We start from the raw sequence: 16,007 nt of genomic DNA on the forward strand, positions 1-16,007 counted from the left end.
AAGTCCCTGGAGCATTCAGATGCATACTTTCTGGTGCAACAGCAAGCGTTGGAGGATTATAGCGCCAAACAAGACAAAGCTAATAAGCTTGCTAAGCTTATTGCCAGCATGGTGGATACCACGTTTCTTGAGCTCTTTTGAAGTTGTTTCAGTTATGCTCTTGTTTAGCTGCCGCGTTTATTTGCACTAGTGGCAATTTTTGACGGCCAGTTATGTAATATGCTGCTTTGTTCCCTATATTTGCACTGGTGGCGAACTTTGATGCACAGTGGATGTAATATGTGTAATAGCGGTAATAGGCTAGCATTAATTGCTTGCTTATTTATTTCCTTATTGTCTTGTTTAGTCGTTTGCTTGTAGTCACTGTAGTTCTTTTTCTGTGTTTTTCTAGTGGCCACAATAACCTATTTTTGGAAACTAGGCCAAAATAATCATGTCAACACACGGACTGTTGTAACCATGGGCCTCTTGTGGGCCGTATGATCCATGGGCCTTCTACGGGCCGTAGGATCCATTGGCCTTCTATATGGGCCGTAGGATCCATGGGCCTTCTACGGGCCGTACCATCCATGCGCCTTTTACGGGCCGTAGGATCCATGGGCCTTCTACGGGGCGTATCATCATTTCGCCAATCATGGGCCGTACTATTTGTGGACAATAACGGGCCGTTAATAGGCCGTATTTGATAACTCTATGAAAACAGCCCAACGGGTTTTTTCAACATGAAAACGGCCCAACGTATTAATGGGCCACAAACGGGCCGACTGTAACCACGTGCTGAATTTGGCCCACAAGCAGAAAATGACAGTAACGGGCCCTAAGTAACCGAATGCTGGAAATGAGCACAAGAATAAATGGGCCCTGAGAAGGCCAAAAGATAACATGGGCTGGAAACGGCCCAACGGAATAATGGTCCGTTAATGGGTATAAAGTGATACACTGTTCATTACGGGCCAGTTTTACCATGGGCCGTTAAGGCGCCGAGGGTTACTAAGGGCCTCATATGGGCCGAAAGACATCATGGGCCATACATGGGCTAGAAGTTAAAACGGGCTAGAATTATATTGGACGGCCCAGATGACGCTACTGGGCCTAATTCGGATAGGCCGTAAACGGGCCCTGGGATAGCGGGCTGTAAATGGGCTATATGCGAACAGGCCATTAACAGGCTTGCCATGGGTCGGCCCCCCACCTTTTGACCAAGTCAAACAGGCTGGCCTTTTCACAGGAATGTGCCTCTGTTGGGCCGTGCCACGTGTCGACGTATCATAGGCGCTTTGGGTCCAATGAGTGGATGACATCTGTCCCAACGGTGAGCCGACATGTGTTTCCTCCAGCCAATGATGATTTTACACGTGGAAAATCCCCATTGGTCGGGGCTGTTAACGGGTTATCGGATCCAAAACCGGACCCGATAGCTTAACGGCGTTCCGTTACGGTGGATGCCACGTGTCGGTCGGCCTTGACGAAATCACTTCTGTGACACGCGATTTATCATCATGGAAGTGGACACTTCCATGATGATAATTTTGGTAATGTCATGGAACACTTCTACGACAGCACAGGTATGACTATCTTGATTCTGTCATAAATTTGTCATGGATGTACATGCATGACAGAAAACGTGACCTACTGTGACAAACACGTATCATCACGGAAGTGTATTTTTTTTGTAGTGCTACTATATACAAATCGTCTTTTCGATATCCTTCGAAGAATAGAGATTTGTCAGATTCCATAAGCACAAGGCAACGATATTTTCCAAATATCACAATCATGTTCAGATCACAAAGCATTGAGACAGACATTAAGTTGAAACCAAGGGATTCAACAAGCATCACTTTATCCATGTGCTGATCCTTTGAGATGGCAACTCTACCTAGGCTCAATACCTTGCTTTTACCAGTGTTAGCAAATGTGATTTGACTTTTGTCAGACGGATGTAGGGTTGAATCCATAAGAAGACTTTGATCACCAGTCATGTGGTTAGTACATCAACTGTCCATAATCCACTCAGAAGCCTTCGGTGTTGTACCCTACAGTGCAGTTTGGGGGATAGGCTTCACCAAGGGAAATGTGAAGCATAAACATTTGACGAACAAGCATACTATCAAGGTTCAGATCCTTGTTAGGGTAGATAGGATGGTTGTCAGGGAATCCTGGGACGAAATACATAGTAAGACCATTTTGGCATTTTATCTTGCGTCCCACAAGATGTTTTAGGTCCCCAGCATAAGCATCAGAAGCCTTTGATTTCCGGCTGGAGACCTTTCCCTGCAAAACAGAGTTAATTTTTCTTAACCACCCACATCTTCTGGGGTGGCTTAGAAGCAATGAGTCTAAGTGCAGCATCTGAGAACTTTGGCTGTGGAGCCCTAGCAAATAGCCTTACAGGAGGTGAATAATACTCATAAGAATAGGCAGTAAAGTTCTTGGTCTTATGAACATAGCGGTTTGATGAAACACGCTCATATTCATAAGTCCGAGTATGGTTATCCTGGAAAACATTGGCGTTAGGGTGACCCTGGTGGGTCCTCTGTCTGTATGAAGCCTTTGGACCATATGAAGCCTTTGGTCTGGGGTTTGTCTTCTTCCCAGGTGGTGTCATGATGTCATTCACAGGAAGCTTCTCAAGACAACTTTTGGGCACCCAGATCTTCATCAAAGGTGGTCCATTCCTGCAGTTAGTACCAATGTACCTGGCAAACACTTCACCATTCTGATTCTTAAATAGTTTATAGTTTGCATCAAAGGATTCATCAATAATAATCGAGTTCCAGGTCAAGAAAATAATAATCAAGTTAGCACAAGTGAAGCCAGATAAGGTAGATGGATCCACTGAAGGTCCCTTTGCAGCAACCCATGTGGTTTTGGGGTACTGCTCATGCTTCCTGTATGAACCATCAACATTTATTTTCCTCTCGAACCCAACACCCTCTTCCCTAGGGTTTCGGTTCAAAATTTGTTTCTTGAGGACATCACATAGTGTCTGATGCCCTTTAAGGCTTTTGTACATCCCTGTTTCGAGCAAAGTCTTCAACCTCGCATTCTCATCAGCAATAGTAGTGGTATCCTTAGAAGAGGGGTTAGTTACCACATCAGCAGTTGAAGATATTGCAACAGTAGCAGCAGTAGAACATTCAGCAACAGAGACAACATTATCACGCTCAAGAAATTTTAGACATGGTGGCTCAAAGTCTTCTCGAGCGGAGCTGATCTGTTGCACGCGGAGTGAATCATTCTCCTTTTAAAGATGTTCATGAGACGCTCTTAGGTTCTCAAGTTCTTGCTTCCTTTGAAGATAATCATAGGAAAGCTTCTCATGAGTAGCTGATAGTTTCATGACGACTTTCAAGTTCCTCGTACTTAACGTGAAGATTTTTAATATCTTCAATTAAGGACTGAGTTCGAGTAATTTCCGCGTCCAATAGGTCATCGCTTTTTTCTAACAACTTTTGAATATGTTCCATAGCAGTTTGTTGTTCAGTTACAATTTTAGTAAGTGTTTTGTAGCTAGGTTTGGATTCACATTCAGAGTCATCTTCACTGGATCTTTGAAAGTAGACATCGCGTGAGTTTACCTTGGCACCACGTGCCATGAAGCAGTAGGTCGGAGCAGAGTCATCCTCATCATCGGCATCAGCATCGGCGACGAGGCCATTGTCTTCGGTGTTGAAGATGGACTTGGCGACATAAGCTGAAGCTAGAGCCAGGCTTGCCACGCCTGAATCGAATTCCTCCTCAGACTCCACCTCCGCCTCCTCAGAAGCAGACTCCTCCTCTGAATCCATCTCCTTGCCAACAAACGCACGAGCCTTGCTAGATGAGCTCTTCTTGTGTGATGAAGACTTTGATGAAGACTTTAGAGATAACTTTGAGGATTGCTTCTTCTTCTTGTCGTCAGAATCATATTCCTTGCTCTTCTTCTTCTTATTAGATTCATTGTCCCATTGAGGACACTCAGAGATGTAGTGACCAGGTTTCTTGCATTTGTGGCATTTTCTCTTCTTGTGGTCACGAGAGGAAGCTTCATCATTTCTTGAGCTGGATCTTGAAGACTTTCTGAAATGTTTCTTCTTGGAGAACTTCTGGAACTTCTTGACGAGCATAGCTAGCTCCTTTCCAATGTCTTCAGGATCACTAGAACTGCAATCAGATTCTTCTTCAGACGAGGAGACAACTTTTGCCTCAAAGCACGGGTTCGGCCATAGTTGGGACCATAGATGTCTCTCTTCTCGGATAACTGGAACTCATGTGTGTTGAGCCTCTCAAGTATGTCAGACGGATCAAGATCTTTGAAGTCAGGACGTTCTTGTATCATCAGGGCCAGGGTGTCGAATGAGCTGTCAAGTGATCTCACGAGCTTCTTGACGATTTCGTGCTTGGTGATCTCAGTGGTGCCAAGTGTGCGAAGCACATTTGTGATATCAGTGAGGCGATCAAATGTGAGCTGGACATTCTCATTGTCGTTTCTCTTAAAGCAGTTGAAGAGGTTGCGAGGAACATCAATCCTTGAATCTCTCTGAGTTGTGACGCCTTCGTTGACCTTGGAGAGCCAGTCCCAGACCAGCTTCGCAGTTTCCAGTGCACTCAGACGGCCATACTATCTGTCGTGGATTTTTCACGACAGATGTCCTAGTGTGAGGACTTAGTCGTGAGGCCAACGCATCTATGTGGTAGCTTGAGACGGGTTGATCGGGATGAGAAACGCGAGGAGGATTAACATTCAAGATAAGGGTTTAGACAGCTTCGGGCCCCGGGAAACATCATCCGGTAATAACCCTACATGTTGTTTGTGGCTAGATCTCATTACGCTCCTCATGGAGTTGCTGTATAAGCCGGCTCCCCTTTAGTTGTGTCTAGCCTTCAAGATCCTCCCCCCTCTTCAGGTGCCCTGCCCCTCCTTATATAAGTTGAAGGGGCGGGTTACATGTAGAGTCCTAGTCGGATCAAGACTTAAACTACTCTGACTTCTCATCACGGGCTTCTCTCCATGGGCTTCTTAACGTCTGGGGCTTCTTAACGTCTCGGGCTTATTAACCCCAGGCGACTCTGTCTGTCGGGTTATAACTGTCTGCCAGGTCGTAACCATATGCCGGGTTATAACTATCTGCCGGCTTACAACTGTCCACCGGGTTAAAGAGTATCTGTCGGCTTACAACTGTCTGCCAGGTCAGAGACTATCTGCCGGCTTACCAATGGGTCACCAGGCTCGGCCGGGTCATCAGTGAGTCGTCAGTCCTCGGGCGGTTTACCAATGAAATACCAGGTCCCAGCCGGGTCATAACTCCGGCCGGGTCATACCGCGGGGTATATCCCCGACACTATCCTTTGGTCAGATGACCACAGATGATGTTCTTGGCAGTCGAATCCAGTTGAATGAACCTCTTGACATCAGCAGCGGTGACACCTTCACCGACCTTGGGAACGCCATTCTTGACAACATACCAGAGGTCGACATCAGTGGCTTCAAGATGCACGCGCATCTTATTCTTCCAGTAGGGGTAATTAGTGCCATCGAAGACTGGGCACGCAGCGGAGACCTTGATTATCCCTGTAGTTGACATAGCTAAAACTCCAGGTGGTTAAACCGAATCACACAAAACAAGGGAGCACCTTGCTCTGATACCAATTGAAAGTGCTAGTTATTGACTAGAGGGGGGGTGAATAGGCGATTTTTATGGAAGTCTTCAAAACATGAGGTCCTTGAAGACAAACAGTAGAATTGAACCTATTGATATGCAGCGGAAGGTATACTACATTAGACCAGCCATAGTCAAGTAAGCAATGTAGTGAAAGCACGAAGACTATCAGCAGCTAAGTAGTATGGATCAGGATGGAAGACAGTATGAAGCCAAACAGTAAATAGTCTTCACTCAGTGAAGTCAATCAGATCAGACAAGCAGGAAATGACTTCACGAAGACAAACTATAAAGTAAAGGGAAGTGGAGGATAGAACCAGTTGCTTGGTGAAGACAAGGATTTGGTAGACCAGTTCTAGTTGTTGTGACAACTGTACGTCTGGTTTGGGAGGTTGAGATTTTACTCAGAAGACCGCGTCTTCACCTTATTCCCCTTGAGCTAAGGACACCTAGTCCTCGCCCAATCACTCTGGTAAGTCTTCAAGGTAGACTTCCAAACCTTCGCAGACTTCGTTCACCGGCGATCCACAATGACTCTTGGATGCTCAGAACGCGACGCCTAACTGGCTGGAGGATTCACAGTCCTCAAGTGTAACAAGTCTTTAGGTCACGCGGACAGAAGGACTTCAGTGATGCCTAACACTCTTTGGCTCTGGGTGTTTTGGGCTTTGTCCTCGCAAGGATCTCTCTCTAAAATGCTTCGGAGGTGGGTTGCTCTCAAACGACAAAAGCCATGCACTAACTCTGAGCAGCCACCAATTTATGGTGTAGGGGGTGGGCTATTTATAGCTGTCGGCGTCCTGGGAATCGGGGTACCCAGACTTGCCTGCCTGTGGCCCAGGGCGTGGCTCAGTCAGCGGCCTAGTACGGCCCATCTTCATCAACAACCACTCAAGACCCTCGCGAGGGGCTGAGGGAGTCCTGGATTAGAGGGTCCTCGGGCGTCCGGGCTATGCGACATGGGCCGGACTCATGGGCCGTGAAGATACAAGATGAAAGGCTTACCCCCGTGTCCGGATGGGACTCTCCTTGCCGTGGAAGGCAAGTTTGGCGTGCGGATATGAAGATTCCTTTCTCTGTAAACTGACTCTGTACAACCCTAGCCCCCTCCGGTGTCTATATATACCGGAGGGTTTAGTCTGTAGAGGCAATCATAATCATACATGCTAGACATCTAGGGTTTAGCCATTACGATCTCGAGGTAGATCAACTCTTGTAACCCTTATACTCATCAAAGTCAATCAAGCAGGAAGTAGCGTATTACCTCCATCAAGAGGGCCCGAACCTGGGTAAACATTGTGTCCCCTGCCTCCTGTTACCTTTGATCCTTAGACGCACAGTTCAGGACCCCCTACCCGAGATCTGCCGGTTTTGACACTGACATTGGTGCTTTCATTGAGAGTTCCGCTGTGCCGTCATCGAAAGGCTCGATGGTCCATCGATCATCTACAACAATGCTATCGGGAGCGAGATTTTTCTCCCTGGAAAGTTCTTCCTATTCGGCGGCTTCGCACTCCGTGCCTGCTCAGTTGGCCACCTGGAGTAGATCGACAGCTACGCCCCTGGCCATCAAATCAGTTTTGGAAATCTGAACTATGTCGTCGATGTTCGAGGAGACTTGATCTTCCAAGGGATCATGGACCCAACCACCGGCCTTAGATTCGGAGCGCGTCACCAGGTCCGAAGACGGGAGACTAGAGCCCACCGGACTCTCTGCGGCTGCAGAGCTCAATACAGGAAAACCGAAGGAAATAGTGTCACCGACACTCATCATAAAGCCGGACTCTTTTCCGAACACTAGCCATGGACCCTCGCAACCCGCATCATGCGGGCTCGGCCAGGGAACTTTCGTTCCTGCCCAAACCTCGCTCTTGAACGAGGCTCTGGACCTAATGCGGTCACTCGCCATTACAGAGGAACCACTTTCGAATTGCGCCCAGCCCGGACTAGGGGTTGGAAATAAGGAACTTTACTTCCCGCCCATCACCCACTTTATAGCCACTATCGAGGATCTAACCGACATGCTTGATTATGCCTCCGAAGACATTGACGGTATGGATGACAATGCCAGAGAGGAGGAGGCCCGAAACACGCCGTTCACCGGACGCTGGACGGACACTTCCTCGTATAATGTGTACATGGTGGACACACCTAAAGAAGGCGATGACGATAAGGAGGAGGACCCAGTCGAGGACGAACCTCCTGAGATACCACCGAAGCGTCGACGTCAGCGGCGCCGCTCTAAATCGTGTTGCGGAAAAGGCAGCAATACCGGCACCGGAGAAAATGATACTCCGGAGAACTCCGAAGACAAAGAAGACCCCATCGAACCAACATCCGAACAGGATGATCGGGAGGACGGGCAGGTTGACCCTGACGAGCAAGCAGGGAACGAAGACTCGGAGGATAGCAACTATCGACCACTCTCCAAGGACGAGGTGAGCCTCGGCAATGAACATTTCATCATACCTAAGGAACCCCTCGAACAAGAGCGCTTTAAGCACCGGCTAATTGCCACGGCAAGAAGCCTAAAAAAGAAGCAGCAGCAGCTTCAAGCTGACCAAGATCTTCTCAACGACAGATGGACAAATGTCCTGGCGGCTGAAGAATATGGCCTTGAACTATTGGCGTCCTGGGAAAGGGGGTCCCCAGACTTGCCTGCCTGCGGCCCATGGCGTGGCTCTACCTGCGTCCCAGTACGGCCCGTCTTCACCAGCAGACGCTCAAGACCCTCGCGAGGGGCCAAGCCTCGCAAGGCGAATGATGCAAGACCTCCTCAGGGGCGGCCTCACCAGGTTGGCTTGCGAGGGGCGGAGAGATCAAGGCAAGGCGAACCTCGCGAGGTTCCCATGACTCAAGCCATGACGACCAAGACCAGGCGGGCACCAGGCGGGCGCCAGCCCGCACAGTGTCCTCGTTTCCTCTTTGGTGCAGGAGGCAAGCGCGGGCGAGGAGTATCGAGGCATCATGCAAAGGTTTCCATATCGGTGCGACAAGACCAAGACCAGCAGGACGGCAGGACGGAGGTCACCGTGGAGCCCAAGACGGAGTCACCACCAGAGCCTTTGGTAGGTGAAGACCACCTTTAGTCAGGATAGCTTGTACTAGCTGTCCCCCTTTAAATTGGCCGTTGTGGGATCCCTTCCCGCTCAATATTTGGGAAGAGAACCAAGGCCTCTATAAATAGGACTAGCCACCACAGTAGGAGGCACCTGACGTGATCTGATCTCGGACTGGATCCACTCCATCCTCACACTCACCAAGCACAAGAACACCTCTCCTCAAGAGGTTGTTCTTCCCTTGTACTATTCATCCTCAGCCCAAGAGGCAATCCACCACACCACACTGGAGTAGGGTATTACACCACATCGGTGGCCCGAACCAGTATAAACCTCGTGTCTCTTGTGTCGCGAGTTCGTCGAGCTAAGCTTTGAGATCGCGGTGAGGCAGAGGGCTCGATTAGGTAGGGGGAGATCTTCGTGCGTACCCCAGTGTTCGAACCTCAAGGGTTTTGCCGGAACCCGAAATCTGACAATTGGCACGCCATGTAGGGGTGCGCCGAAGCTTTCCTTCCGTCGATCCGCGTCCCATCGCTTCCTCGCATCCATGGCGGATGCTCGTCAAGCTCGCACTGAGCGCCGGGCCACCCTCGCTGCCCGCGTCGCTCGCAAGGCCCCTGTCGGCGGGCCTCCCCGTCGTTCTCCTTCGCCTACCGCAAATGCCGCCACCGGCCCGGCGAGGAACGAGCAGCAAGCATCCTCGCTGCACCCCTCGGTGCGGCGGGAAGGCCGCACCACCACTCCGTTGCTGATCCCGGCCAGCTCATCGTCCCACACTCGTCGCGCTCCCACGGACGCGCAGGCGGCGCTGGTCATGGCACGCGAGCTCCTGCGCTACCGCCCCGTCGACGACCTCTACGGGGACTGGCTGGACTGCATCGCTGAGCTCGTCAGCGCTGCCGGGGCCTCCCCTGCACTATCTCTCTCACTGCCTCGCCCTCCGCCAGCTGCGGGCGACGTGGCCCATCGAGCGCCTCCACCACCTCTGCCCCAAGACGGCGTCCTGGCACCAAGGCGCGCGGTCCCCCGGCGTGACCCACCGCGTCGGGCGCCCACGTGAGAAGAAGGGAGCTGCCAAGAAGTTCCTCGGCCGCAAGAAAACGCTCCCGTGCTCCCAGCGCCACCACGACAAGATTGCGTGCCGCCCGCAGCGGCGGTGCGCAGACACCAAGGGCAAGCTCTGCACGAGCGAAGGGCCCCGATGACAATGGCAGGCTGCCGCGCCTTCACCCTTGAGTTGCGTAGCATCGCCTGGACAGGCAAGTTCAAGCTGGATCTGCCTCCTCGCTACGACAGCACCACCGATCCCGTGGAGTTCTTGCAGCTCTATGAGCTGAGCATCGAGGCGGGCAACGGCGACGAAAAAGTCATGGCAAACTGGTTCCCCATGGTGCTCAAGGATGGTGCCCGCTCCTGGCTCCTGAACCTGCCTCCAGGCTCGATCTCCTCCTGGAACGAGGTGCGCGACCGCTTCGTCGCCAACTTCCAGGGCACTCGCGACTGCCCTCTAGCCAAGGGTGACCTGCGTCGCGTCAAGCAGCAGCTAGGAGAGACCCTGCAGAAGTACATCCAGCTTCAACAATGTTCGCCTCAAGATCCCCAAGGTGACAGACGAGGCCATCATCTCGGTGTTCTCTGATGGCTTCCGCGACGTCAAGATGAAGGCAGAGCTCGCCATCCACAAGGAGCTATGCATGTCTCTGGAGCTGTTCAACCTGGCGACCAAGTGCGCAAGAGCTCAGGAAGGGCGCCTTTCCCTCCTTGTGCTCCCAGCTGCCAACCCGGAGGAGAAGAAAGCCAAGGCCAAGGACGTGAAGCGCAAGGGAGTGGCCGTGCTCGCGGCAGAGCCGGAAACGAAATGCGGTCCGGACCAGCCCGAGTCATCCAAGAGCAGCCGACCATTCTACGCCTTCCACAACGTTCACAGCCATAACACCAACGATTGTCAAGAGCTCAGGTCCATTCGAGATGGATGCTTCGGTCGACGCCCCGAGCGCAACGAGCGGGGCTACGGTCGAGGAGGAGGACGTGGCGGAGGACGCTGGGACGACCGTGGCCCTCGCCAGGAGTGGCGTGACCGGCCTCGCGAGGACCGCTGGCAGGACCAGCCTCATGAGGGAGCTTGGAGGGATCAGCCTCACGAGGATCACCCCTAGGGCAACGCTGGCCTCCCTCCGCTGCCTCCACCACCAAGAAGGAACGACGACCACCATCAAGACGAAGGGGCTGGGGGCTTCCAGGAGCCGCGTGCCACCGCCTGCATATTGGGCGGAGCTCAAGCCCCAGCCTCTCAGCGTATCTTCAAGCAGTTTGCTCACGAGGTGAACGCAGTCCTCCCCAGGCTCGAAGCCACACGCCTGCTCAGGTGGTCCAAGTGCGCCATCACCTTCAGTTCGGCGGACCAGCTGAAGTGCGCGGCTACCGCTGGTGCCCTCCCGATGCTCTGCTCACCCGTCATCAGCAATGTACAAGTCACCAAGACCCTCATCGATGGCGGCGCAGGGCTCAAAGTCCTGTCCGTCGAGACATTCGACAGCCTTCAAGTGCCCTACGATCAGCTTCATCCTACCAAGCCCTTCTCAAGAGTGACCGACGGTTCCACCACCCCGATAGGGCAGGTCCGCCTCCCTGTCACCTTCGGACAGCGCGACAACTACTGCACCGAGCTCATCGACTTCGACGTCGCCCACATCCATCTACCGTACAATTCCATACTCGGGTATCCGGCCCTGGCCAAGTTCATGGCGGTGACTCATCATGGCTACAATGTCCTCAAGATGCCTGGAAGCGGCGGGATCATCACGGTTACCTGCGTAGAAAGAGACGCGGTGTGCTCCCTCGAGCGCGCCTTCCAAGCCGCAGCAATCGAAGACCCCGATAGCAAGGGCGAGTACCCTCCCGAGGCCATCCCCAAGAAGAAGAAGCAGCTACTCCCCACAGGGCCTCAGGGGAGCGGCGCCTCAAGCGGTGCCACGTTAGGATCAGCACCCGCGCCTGGGGCGCCTCCCTCCCTTGCATAGGAAGGCGCGCCCGGCGCCCTCCTCGGGCAGGGCTCGGGGGCTCTCTTCTGGAGGGCCTCAGACCTCGCCAACATCACGAGGGAGGCGCTCGGGCACCACTTGGAGGCGTGCTTCGCGGCACGTTTCCCTTAGGAAAACACCAGGCGAGGAGCGCCCAACGCTCAGGAGTTCATTGCCAAGACCACTCATGAGCAGCAGGAAGTAAGGGCCATGTGCGGTGATCGCCGCTCGCCTGGCGCGGCTCCCCATCCAGGTGAGGATGGCGGGCTGCGCGTCTGCATCGACATCCCAGGGCTCAACAGGGCCGCATCTCAGGAGCTCTTCTGGCCATCACGCATGGGATGTTGCGAGGGTCCACCTCACAGCTACGTTCGCATGCCGTTTGGCCTGCCGAGCTTGGCGTCCACCTTCCAACACAACCTGCGGAGCATCCCGACGGCTCAGGAGGCCAGGCATCACGCGATCCTGGCGGAGATTGAGACGGTCCTCAGGGAACCGCCTGGACCCCCAGAGCCTCCCGAGGCTTAGGGCCCAGTGGCTCGTGAGGAGGAAACCCTTCGCCATGCACCTTCAGCTACCCCAACACCCCCTCGGCAATGGAATCAGGTGACATTTTCCAGGTTCATTTAGCTAGGAGCGCCCTCAGGGCCGCATCTTTCCTAGGCCGCGTGGGTCCGTCCCTGCGGCATGTATCCCTTCTTTATGTCTTTGGCTTACTCTGCTGGGGGCGCCCCTCGGGCTGCATCATCCCCAAGCCGCTCGAGTCCGACCCAGTGGCATGTATCGTTCCTGCGTCTACTTAAGCTAGCCTGCTTTCCATGCGTAATCTATCTATGACTATCATCTGCTTGATTATCACCCACCACGGGAGCCGCGCGCTGATCGTCTTTCTTCAGGACCCTTCGCGTGAGAGGGTTAGGCACGGCATCTGTGCTCGGGCCCGTCCCTGCGGCATTGATAAATCCAACGGCTGAGCTCTCTCTGGCGAGCCGGCCCCATTCACATCACCTCCTGGGGTCGTTGGTGCTTGACCTTCTCACGCGATAACCTCAGGAGATTCGTTTGGCGCAGGTTGTCTAACCACCTCGTAGGACCACCACAGCAAACAAGAATCAAGACCAGGCACAACCCGCCTTGAGGTAGGGCCTCGTGAGTCCTGCGTTGGCTCACGAATGCCCAGACACACCTCGTCTAGCCCTGCCGTGCAAGCCACGTGTCAGGGCGGGGCAGTACATGCCCCGGGGGCTCTCCGCAGTAGGGAGTCCCCTCCCACGTACCAGTGGAAGCACCATGCTCCGCGCTGGCCGTCGACACTGCCGAGGAGCGGCTATGCCCGTGCAAGTGTGGAAGCGCTATGCTCCGCGCTGGTGATAAACAACTAAGGGCTGCCCCATGGCCGTATCAACCTCAGGGAGCCCTTGAGCTCAGTGTTCGGCCTCATCGCAACACCTCCCCTCGGGAGAGTCGCGCGAGGGGGCTGGGCATGGGGGCTGCGCTCGGGTCACGCCCAAGCGTACGCCACCCAGCCAGGGCCCCCGGACCTGGTCGTCACGTGCCCCTCCCAAGCCGAGCCTCGGCGAGGACAAAGGTATGAAGGTCGTTTGAGCGTCAAGGGGGACTCCTGAGCATCGTGACTCAGGAGCCTAACTGGCCACGTAGCCCCTCACTCCTTGGTCTCGTCCTGGTGATTCGGACAACCCAACGGCGGCTGAGGTATGCGCGGAGTCGGACCCTACCGACGTAGAACACTAGACCTGCTCCTGCATCTCCTTTCTGTAAAGTTGTTTGCACGTCAAGGGGGACTCCTGAGCATCGTGACTCAGGAGCCTAACTGGCCACGTAGGCCCTCACTCCTTGGTCTCGTCCCGGTGATCTGGACGACCCAACGGCGGAGGCTCGGCTTCAAAGTATCACTTCGTGTACAAAACGGACAATCTCCTTCAAAGTATCAGGATTTCATCCGGAAACTCGTCTGTTACAAAGGGATTTCATTTTTTAAACCTTATTTGAACTCCTGACTTTTTGTGTGTTCAAAATGCACCATTCAAAGCCACATCATCATTTTTCAATCCTTTCTGACTTCATTTGTTATTTTTCATGCATTTACTAATTATTTTGAGCTATAAGACCCTAAAATTGAAAAGCATTTCAGATGAACTTTGAAAAGGTTGAAAGTTGGCATGATATCATCATTTCATCCACATAGCATGTGCAAGAAAGTTGAGAGGGTTACGGCAAAAACTGGATGCACTTCGTGTACAAAACGGACAATCTCCTTCAAAGTATCAGGATTTCATCCGGAAACTCGTCTGTTACAAAGGGATTTCATTTTTTAAACCTTATTTGAACTCCTGACTTTTTGTGTGTTCAAAATGCACCATTCAAAGCCACATCATCATATTTCAATCCTTTCTGACTTCATTTGTTATTTTTCATGCATTTACTAATTATTTTGAGCTATAAGACCCTAAAATTGAAAAGCATTTCAGATGAACTCTGAAAAGGTTGAAAGTTGGCATGATATCATCATTTCATCCACATAGCATGTGCAAGAAAGTTGAGAGGGTTACGGCAAAAACTGGATGCACTTCGTGTACAAAACGGACAATCTCTTTCAAAGTATCAGGATTTCATCCGGAAACTCGTGTGTTACAAAGGGATTTCATTTTGTAAACCTTATTTGAACTCCTGACTTTTTGTGTGTTCAAAATGCACCATTCAAAGCCACATCATCATTTTTCAATCCTTTCTGACTTCATTTGTTATTTTTCATGCATTTACTAATTATTTTGAGCTATAAGACCCTAAAATTGAAAAGCATTTCAAATGAACTCTGAAAAGGTTGAAAGTTGGCATGATATCATCATTTCATCCACATAGCATGTGCAAGAAAGTTGAGAGGGTTACGGCAAAAACTGGATGCACTTCATGTACAAAACGGACAATCTCTTTCAAAGTATCAGGATTTCATCCGGAAACTCGTGTGTTACAAAGGGATTTCATTTTTTAAACCTTATTTGAACTCCTGACTTTTTGTGTGTTCAAAATGCACCATTCAAAGCCACATCATCATTTTTCAATCCTTTCTGACTTCATTTGTTATTTTTCATGCATTTACTAATTATTTTGAGCTATAAGACCCTAAAATTGAAAAGCATTTCAAATGAACTCTGAAAAGGTTGAAAGTTGGCATGATATCATCATTTCATCCACATAGCATGTGCAAGAAAGTTGATAGGGTTACGGCAAAATCTGGATGCACTTCGTGTACAAAACGGACAATCTCTTTCAAAGTATCAGGATTTCATCCGGAAACTCGTGTGTTACAAAGGGATTTCATTTTGTAAACCTTATTTGAACTCCTGACTTTTTGTGTGTTCAAAATGCACCATTCAAAGCCACATCATCATATTTCAATCCTTTCTGACTTCATTCGTTATTTTTCATGCATTTACTAATTATTTTGAGCTATAAGACCCTAAAATTGAAAAGCATTTCAAATGAACTCTGAAAAGGTTGAAAGTTGGCATGATATCATCATTTCATCCACATAGCATGTGCAAGAAAGTTGAGAGGGTTACGGCAAAAACTGGATGCACTTCGTGTACAAAACGGACAATCTCCTTCAAAGTATCAGGATTTCATCCGGAAACTCGTCTGTTATAAAGGGATTTCATTTTTTAAACCTTATTTGAACTCCTGACTTTTTGTGTGTTCAAAATGCACCATTCAAAGCCACATCATCATATTTCAATCCTTTCTGACTTCATTTGTTATTTTTCATGCATTTAGTAATTATTTTGAGCTATAAGACCCTAAAATTGAAAAGCATTTCAGATGAACTCTGAAAAGGTTGAAAGTTGGCATGATATCATCATTTCATCCACATAGCATGTGCAAGAAAGTTGAGAGGGTTACGGCAAAAACTGGATGCACTTCGTGTACAAAACGGACAATCTCCTTCAAAGTATCAGGATTTCATCTTGAAACTCGTCTGTTACAAAGGGATTTCATTTTTTAAACCTTATTTGAACTCCTGACTTTTTGTGTGTTCAAAATGCACCATTCAAAGCCACATCATCATTTTTCAATCCTTTCTGACTTCATTTGTTATTTTTCATGCATTTACTAATTATTTTGAGCTATAAGACCCTAAAATTGAAAAGCATTTCAGATGAACTCTGAAAAGGTTGAAAGTTGGCATGATATCATCATTTCATCCACATAGCATGTGCAAGAAAGTTGAGAGGGTTACGGCAAAAACTTGATGCACTTCGTGTACAAAA

This window comes from Aegilops tauschii, chromosome 1 (assembly GCF_002575655.3).
Source record: "Aegilops tauschii subsp. strangulata cultivar AL8/78 chromosome 1, Aet v6.0, whole genome shotgun sequence".
NCBI lineage: Eukaryota > Viridiplantae > Streptophyta > Magnoliopsida > Poales > Poaceae > Aegilops > Aegilops tauschii.